This window comes from Pinus tabuliformis, chromosome 6 (genome assembly GCF_031772625.1).
Source record: "Pinus tabuliformis cultivar Carrire ecotype Pingquan chromosome 6, CPIR1, whole genome shotgun sequence".
Classification (NCBI taxonomy): Eukaryota; Viridiplantae; Streptophyta; class Pinopsida; order Pinales; family Pinaceae; genus Pinus; species Pinus tabuliformis.
The window spans coordinates 248162740-248172226 of NC_142292.1; positions in this window are offsets into that span (position 1 = coordinate 248162740).

The following is a 9487-nucleotide window of genomic DNA, read 5'->3' on the forward strand; positions in this document are numbered from 1 at the left end:
TGGCGCGTCCCCATCTGATCAGAAAAGGTTGGTAGAAGCCAAGAAATTTGGAGTGAACTACTCATTCTTGAAGTAGGTTTTGTTGTCTTCTATTGAAATATTTCCCATGTTTAAATTTGATTCCATGAGAATGGTGATAGTCCCCGAGACGATATTATCTTGTTAAGCTCTAAATCTGGACATGAAGATTATCTCCGTTGAATCTGATAATTCTCAGCTCTAGATAAAATGTTTCTACTTGCATGAAAGTTAATTATGGTTAATTATTGTTGATTTCTTTTTTATTCATAGTTTTGATCTTGCAATTTTAAAATGTTTCTACTTGCATGAAAGTTAATTATGGTTAATTTTTGTTGATTTCTTTTTTATTCTTAATTTTGTCTTATGTTAGTGAATCTAGAGGTTCAAACCGTAATTCCATGCTTATAATGCGTTAATATTGTCAAATGAACATCAATAATTGATTTTTGAACAAACAACCTATTACTTTAGGCACTGCTATTGCCAAATGATCACCTGACAATAACTGATTTCAACAACCTAGTAGTTTAGTCAATTGATTTTCCACATTTCTACTATTCTTAGTTTCTTAAGTCCTAGATTGCTGACATAGATTATTCGGATACAAAGTTTGAGTTTTTTTTTTTGCACTGGGCGTGGCCCAGGATCAAACGTTATGGTGAATCCGTAACTCTTTCGTCTAATCTGGTCGAGGCCCAGGATCAAACGTTATGGTGAATCCGTAACTCTTTCGTCTAATCTGGGCGAGGCCCAGGATCAGACCTAGAGTATATCCAACAACCTGCAAGCTAGATATACCAGAAATTTATGATTTAACCAGAGGGCAAGCTAGATATACCAGAAATTTATGATCTAACCAGAGCTGAGACTCACAATTAAAGGTAGTCTACTCCTTGAACTGAGATGACCAAAATCATAATGAAGCCATATACTCCAGAGTTTTATATCCTTATTGACAATGTGGTACTATGGTACTAAGAAGAGATGACAACAAACCGAACCACGCAAAATTCAGGGGATTAACATCAAGAAGTGGGCTCACTCTAGTAATCCAGATTTTGGTGGAGATAGTATAGTAATCCAGAAGTTGGTGGAGGTGTTCCATTTCCACCCGTACCTTCTTCGCATGCATTGATTTATTAAGTACATGTTGGCATCCAATAGTGTTATCCTATTTTAAAGTTTGTTACAATGTACATAACTCATGAAGCTTAATGCCCTAAGAAGTTGGTTGATTAACCAGGCCATATTTTCGAATCGTTGGAGGCAGGGAGATATTGGCGACGTAAATGGTATGGCCAATTTCCACGCATAGTTGGTTAAGAGGGTAAAATAAAAAATGATGTAGAAGTGTTTGGGCATGCCTACATTGTGGACACATCATGTCCTTGAGAGACCCCTCGTAACGAAACATCATGCAAACGCAACTTTCTTGAATTCTAATGTTAGTTTTATTATATTGTAAAGCTACCATGACGCTTACAATGGCATGGAATTTTGTTTATTTATGGAAAATCGAAGAGATACGTTCCACATTTGTGGATGCCATTTTTTCTATTAATTAAATCTGATAGTGTAGGCTAGTTCCTCGATCCAGATCAGATCCCTAGTAGCATATAACTAGCCAAATTTGCAAATCTGATAGTGTAGGCTAGTTCCTCGATCCAGATCAGATCCCTAGTAGCATATAACTAGCCAAATTTGCAACAATGTAATTGCTAGTTCCTCGATCCAAATCAGGTCCCTAGTAGCATATAACTAGCCAAATTTGCAACAATATTAATTACGATGGGGTGAGATAACCATTTGGCTTTCAGGGCTTTTCTTGAGACGTCAAATGCCACGATTTGTGCAATAGAGAGTTCAATGAACAAGTTGGATCATAGCCACTCGTACTCCATAGCCAACTTGTATTATGAAATAGTCATTTTTTCGCCATTGCTGGTTGTGCCACCAATTTCGAGTTGTCAACAGGCTAAATTTAAACATCATCTTATCCGAGTATGTTCAAACATCATCTTATCCGAGTATCTTATACGATAGATGGTCAAACATATAATTCTAAAAATGGATGCTCGTTTTAAATGGGCTTAACGCTCAGAACCATGTAGCTGCTAGAGGCTTGTCTTCAAAGTTTAAAAAAGGCAACTAGAGATAATGGGCCCATTAGTGCTGAGAACTAGGTAGTTGCTAGAGGCATGCATGCCTTCAAACCTTAAAAAGGCAACTAAAGGAAAGGTTACTCCAATGTGTTAGAAAATCCAAATCAGAAAGGAAGAAATATTTTCTTTATATTAATAATTACTTGTAATATTCTTATGTTTTTCTTATTTTCCTCTTTTATCTTTAGTTCATCAAGCAATTACAAAAACAAACAATAGTACGAAGATCACAGACACCAGATGTAGGCGGACAACTAGGGCAAAACCTCTATTTAGGGGAAAACGCACTCAACAACTTTTCCTTAATAATTTTACAAGATGATCCAAGACTTTTGACTTAGACACACTGCCTCCACACCAAGTCAACGCTTTCTCCTTTTTGTAGATGATAACCCTTTCAACATCAACTTCAATTTAGCAGTGACCACTGGCAACATCAACTTTGACTTAGCAGCGACAACTGGCAACATCAACTTCGATTACAAGATGATCCAAGACTTTTGACTTAGACACAAATTGCCTCCACTCCAAGTCAACGCTTTCTCCTTTTTGTAGATGATAACCCTTTCAACATCAACTTCGACTTAGCAGTGACCACTGGCAACATCAACTTCGACTTAGCAGCGACAACTGGCAACATCAACTTCGACTTAGCAACAACAACTTCGACCCAACAAAATTTCGAGCCAGTAGTAGCCCAACAAATACTTCGATTTAGCAACAACACTTCAATCCTCTAGTAGTAGACCATAAAATCCACACGTGAGAGAGAGATGACCTAAAAACTTTGATTTTGTCCTTTCCAGCGATTCTCCTTATTCTCTTTTAATTTCGCACTTTTCCTGCTTCTTTTTCTTGGATATCGAACTTGTGTGAGTGAGTCTCTCCAAATGAATTCAAAGTGCTTGTATATATACCCTTTTGGTGAGGCCGAATTACCCTGTTTGAGGCCGACTTGGTGTGGAGGTGACAAGTAACTTATTTGACTCTATAATAAATCTTTTTACACGATTCAAAAGCCCGAGAAGGGTCTCTTTAAATGGACAACGACTCTAATGACTCAAGACAAAATCTAGAGGTCCTCAATGGGGACTTTGACCTAAAACATGATGACCCAAACATGAAACCTATGCTTTAATAAGTCATTAATAATAATAAAAATCCCTTTTTGTTTCATTGATAAATACATTTCATTATGACTCAAATACAATTATGAAGACTGAACCTAGTTACATTCTTTAACATTCCCTCTTAATTAGGGAGGTATTCATACTTACATATACAAGTACATGGAAGCTCTCAAAACACATGAACCATGAAGAGTTTAGGCAATTATGGTGCTATGGACTAGATTCTTGACCACAGTAATTTGTCCGGGTGTGACTAAGATGAACTACAGCTTTCGGCCTTTCTAGTTACCATTAGGCTTACTTGCTAACCATCAACCCAGGGAACTCGGTGCGTAACACAAGGTCAGAGCTCTATGACCAATGCCACCCTCCCTACTACTTCGAGAACTAGACATCAACACATATGTCGACCAGAGGTCCTCCTAGGCATTTTACACACATAATGCCTTAACACATCAAATCTCTTTAACCTTAAGCATGCTTTTAAAAAATTGTGAGAGATTTACCTAAACAATCACAACCCCAATACATAACAACTTTTCAAATACTCACGAGGAAACTCAAACCTTTAGGGTCTTTAAACATCTTGATGTTGCCTTACAATTCATCATAGGAGGACTTCGTGGATTCCCAAACAAATCTTGACAAAGGTTTCCTCAATCATTCAACTTCCTTTTCCTATTTCACATGCATCAATTAAATCTTGCTTTCCTTCTTGCAACAACACTTCAATATTCATTCTCCAATTTCTTCTTCAAGGTATCCATCATGACTATAATATGCCCTCCCTCTCAACTCGGGAGATACACTCTTTTGTTTATCCAGACTCCCTCTTAACTTGAGAGATCAACTTTTTTTCTATGACTTCGGAGAATCTTTCATGGCTTCCATCCTTATTGATCATCATCATTCATATAACTTTCTTCATCATGTTTATCAAATCAACTTTACTTACGAACATCTTCATCATCTTGAAGATTATGTATCTGCACAACATAGATAACAAGTACAACCAAATACATACATATAGAAGCAAGAAGTTAACTATATCATAATCATGGAAGCATTAGACTTTAGACAACAAATACATAAACTTAGTTAGGTTTACAAACATTAAGAAACACTTACTTTTATTACTTTAACTTCTTTGGCCCAGGTTAGGTTAATCAGTGTCATTATATCTAGGGCCTCGATATTTCTTCCAGAGATATGGCATACTCTACTATAATATATTGCAAACCTCGGAAGTAATTCAAACAGGTACAATGACAATGCATCTAACTATAGATTTCATATGTTGGACTTCTACTAGGGTTTAATGCAAACCCTAGATTCCATTTTTGGAAGAAATATGGCATACTCTACTATAATATATTGCAAACCTTGGAAGTAATTCAAACAAGTAACACTTACAATGCATCTAACAACTTTAGAGTTCATATGTTAGACTGCTACTAGGGTTTAATGTGAACCCTAGATTCCATTTTTGAGATACTAAGCCTTATATGTCAACAATCAAAATCAATCATAACACAATCCAAGGTTTCAACTAAATGAACAACTTCTACCAGGGTTTGTAGTGAACCCTAGATTTTATCATTATATTTGAAATAATATCATCACATCATATCCTAGAATAACAAACTTCTACTAGGGCTTAGTTACAAACCCTAGAACTTATCCACAATTAGGTTAGCACATATACATATGTAGGATGATCATGCACAAATATATCATAACATATATAGGACACAAATATCAATACATTTAAAGTCAAACATATAACAATCTTGATTAGGGTAGGGTTTTGATCATACAAACAAACACACACCTAGGATTTCATTCCTAGGAACTTACACTCGACGCATAAGGGTCTTACTCATAAACCCTAATTTATCAAAACCTCAAGGTCTAGGAACACATTACCATCCAACCCTAAAGGACTAGGGTTTCCATAACAATACTAAAACTCGAAACATGACATTACCATCAAAACCCCAAACATCAAAAGAATAATCTTTTCTAGATTTCATTGGAACCCTAAGTAAATTAGGGTTTTCACATTATTATTGACATACCCTTAGGTTAGGATTTTATAGGGACCCTATTAGGGTTCCACAAACATAATGATTTTAATGAGGGTAAGTTCAATCTAATGATTAATCACCCAAACAAGAATCTCTATGATTCAAAGGTTTGAGACATAACACTTGTTGGTAATATAAATCATATTTATTAGAATGAATGAATGTACCTTTGTCTTGAAGAGGACACAACTTATGATCTAAAACATACCTTTGGGTTGTTTTCTAGACAAATCTTATAGGACATCAATTCCAATGCTCTGTCTTGTGAGATCTTCCCCATAGCCCTTGAGCACATCATCAAGCTTTTCCTAAACAAGGATAATATAAAAAGAAATGTAATTAGCATATAGTATAAACATATCTATATAAGAAAAGGAAAACCAAATATAAAAGATAATACGAGGAGTAAGATACCTATCTTTAGAAAATGGTGAGGGCTCCCTCTTAATCCAATCTTGAGGGATACCTATAACTTTTAACAAAACAATTCAACAATGAGTTGCCAAAGTATGTTAAACCTATAAGTACTAAAAATAAAAAATACAAAACAATTCAAAAACTTAGGGTAGAAAGATAGAGTCGCTAAGAGTCCGTAGCAAATAAGTCTTCGACTTTAGATTCTTCCTTCTTCTTCTTCTTTGGTGGTCAATCATCAACAACATTTGCATATTCCCTTTTTCTCTTCTTATTTCTAGGATTTTTAGGACAATCACTTCTATAATGACTCATCTTGTGACAATTGTAGCATTAGATTTTGGATAGGTATATCTTCCTTCTAGGCCCTTTGGACTTCTTGAAGTTTCCTTTATTCTTGTGATGAGCAGAATAGACATTTGAAACTTTATCCTCTTCATTCTCTTTGTTGCTTACTAGAGAAATTCCGACTTCTTCTTGACTGCATGCATTCCATAGTTGTTCAAATGTAGGAGTTTCCTTCCAACTGTTGAGACCCGATGAAAAGGCACTCCAAGATATTGGTAGTCTTAGAAGTGTGGTGATTACAAGCTCATTTTCTAGTACTATCTCATTGGAGTTCATCTTTGATTCTAGCTATTCTCCCAAAGAAGGATGCCACAATGTCTTCATTTGTCATCTTTATAGATCTTAGTTCATTCTTAAGACTTGCTATTTGACCAAGATTATTTATTGTGAATAATTTGGATAATTCCTCATACATCTCTTGAGCAGAATCTATGTTGGATATATATGGGATGAGGTTATCCTTTATTCCATCCACCATTAGTGTCATGGCCAATATTTATGTTTCTTTGAATTTTGCCTTTTCTGCATCACTTGACTCATTTGTAGGCTTCTTTACCTTTTTTTCGATCCAAAACTTTATTCTTCTCAAGGATGAGGTCTATCCTCTTCTTCCATGCTCCGTAGTTGGATGCTCTTTCGAATTTGTTTTCTCCCTTCATTGAGTTAGACATTGTCCTTGAAGATGTTAGAATTGACTTCTTATATGATTCTTTCGATGAAACTTTTTAAAACTCCTTATTCTTCTTTCAATAGATCTTTGAGAGCCTTTTTCCTTATTTTTCACCTTAGCTCTGATACTGTGTTAGAAAATCAGAAAGGCAGAAATATTTTTTTTATATTGATAATTACTTGTGATATTCTTATGTTCCTCTTTTATCTTTAGTTCATCAAGCAATTACCAAAACAATAGCACAAAGATTACAAACACCATATGTAGGCGGACAACTAGGGAAAAACCCCTATCTAGGGGAAAACTTAATCAACAACTCTTCCTTAATAATTTCAAGAGATGATCCAAGACTCTTGACCTAGACACAAACTTCCTCCATACCAATTCAACCCTTCCTTCCTTCAGTGGATGGTAACCCTTTCAACAACAACTTCGACTTAACAACAACAATTGGCAGCAACAACTTCGACCTAGCAGCAACAACTTCGATCCAGTAGTAGCCCAACGAATATTTTGACCCAACAGAAAGACTTCGATGCAACAACACTTTGATCCTCTAGTAGTAGCCTAGAAAATCCACACGTGTGAGAGAGAGAGATGACCCAAAAGCTTCGATCTTGTCCTTTCCAACAATTCTCCTCTTGTAATTTCACACCTTTTTCTGCCTCCTTTTATTGGATATCGAACTTGTGTGAGTGACTCTCTCCAAATGAATTTGAATTGCTTGTATATATACCCTTTTGGTGAGGTCGAATTACCCTGTTTGAGGCTCACTGGATCTCCTTGAGACAGACTTGGCGTGGAGGTGACAAATAACTTATTTGACTCAATAATAAATCTTTTTACATGATTCGAAAGCCCAGGAAGGGTCTCTTTAAATGGACAATGACTCTAATAACTTGAGACAAACCTAGAAGTCCTAGGACTTTTACCTAAAACATGGTGACCCAAGCATGAAACCCATACTTCAATAAGTCATATTAATAATAATAAAAATTTCTTTTTTGTTTATTTGATAAATACATTTCATTATGACTCAAATAAAATTATGAAGACCGAACCTAGTTACATTTTTCAACACAATGAAGGAAAAACTTGTCTAGAGGGGAGACTCCTTTTATGAAAGATAGCGCTTATTAACTTCCCAAGGTTTCTAAATACATTGTAAAGCAAATGTTCCATTAACTTTACTTTGAGATGGTGTGTGCAAAAGTGTTTGAAACAAAATTTCTTGTCTATAATGCTAGATAATGCTTCTCACATGGGAATTCTTGTTTAATCTAATGTCGAAGCATAACCTTCAAATCTTCTTTCCCATCAACATCTCACAGCAGCTATTTGGGGCGCAAACCTTGTCCTTGCATTTGGGCTTTTGATAACTTCTAAATCACGATGTGCAATGGTGTTCTTAATTATCAATGTGAAACCCCAAAGCTTGTCGTTGCATTTGGGCTTTTGATAACATTTAAATCCCCGTGTGCGATGGAGTTCTTAATTATCGTTTGAAACCTCATATCCTTGTAGTCTTGTTCAAAGAAAGTTTTTTGAAAACCTTGTCTAGTGTCGCACAATAGTAAGTAAAGCATATATTATTTTCTCTATCTATAAAATTGTGCCTTTGGTTCATTGAGTGGTGGGTTTAGGGGTCGAGTCAAGGTTTTGGGATGGGAAATGGCATCTCATTGCTAAACTTAGAAATCAAGGTTTTGGAATGGGAAATGGGCCATTTTGAAGAAGGGATGAGGTGATTTCAGTGATGGTCTTTTAACTTAGAAATCAAGGTTTTGGGACGGGGAAATGGGCAATGCTTTTTAATTTAGAAATAAAGCTTTTGGGATGGGAAATGGGCAATTTTGAGAAAGGGATGAAGTGATTTCGCAATCAAGGTTTCAGGATGGGAAATGGGCAATTTTGAAGAAGGGATGACGTGATTTCGGTTATTTCCTTTAAAGAAAGAATTTTGATTTTGATTTTTTTCATAATTGTTTTTTATATGATTGTTTATTTATATATTTTTAATATATATATATATATATATATATTCCGAGGAAACCTGAAAACGTGGACAAAATTACATTTGTAGATGTTCAAAAGCATTCAAAACATTTCAGTGTTTCAACAGATGTAAACTATAAAAAAATGCATAAAATTTAATGGGGTTAAGTGTGATAAAAATCAACTTCCCATTTTTCCATTCTTTTTCTCTACCTTTCGCGAGACTCCTTGATTGGGAGCAGTGGTTACTTTTTCCTTTTGATTAACCTCTGCCTGTGGAGGTTCTTCTTTATCTGAGTTTGAACTCTCAAATATGTGAGCTTCTTTGTGCCGCTTGAATTCTTATCCATGGATGATTCCCCTTCTGCTACTTTGGAATTATGATTTCTGTAGATTCAATACCTTTCTGGATAACATCCACTATTTCAGACTTGTCCCCTTCGCCCCCATTTGACTGGCTACCAGGTTGAGTATGTGTTTCTGGATCTTGATGATTTCCTTCCATCTCTTCTTCTTCATCTTCTATGTTGTTTGTAAACTGCCATCTCCTTTGCTTAGGGGTTTGTCTCTTTTTCTTCTTCTTTTTTTGTATCTTTTTGTCTTGTGGGCAAGAATTCTGTAGATGTTGTGTTTGAAAATAGGTTCGACATCTAAAGGTTG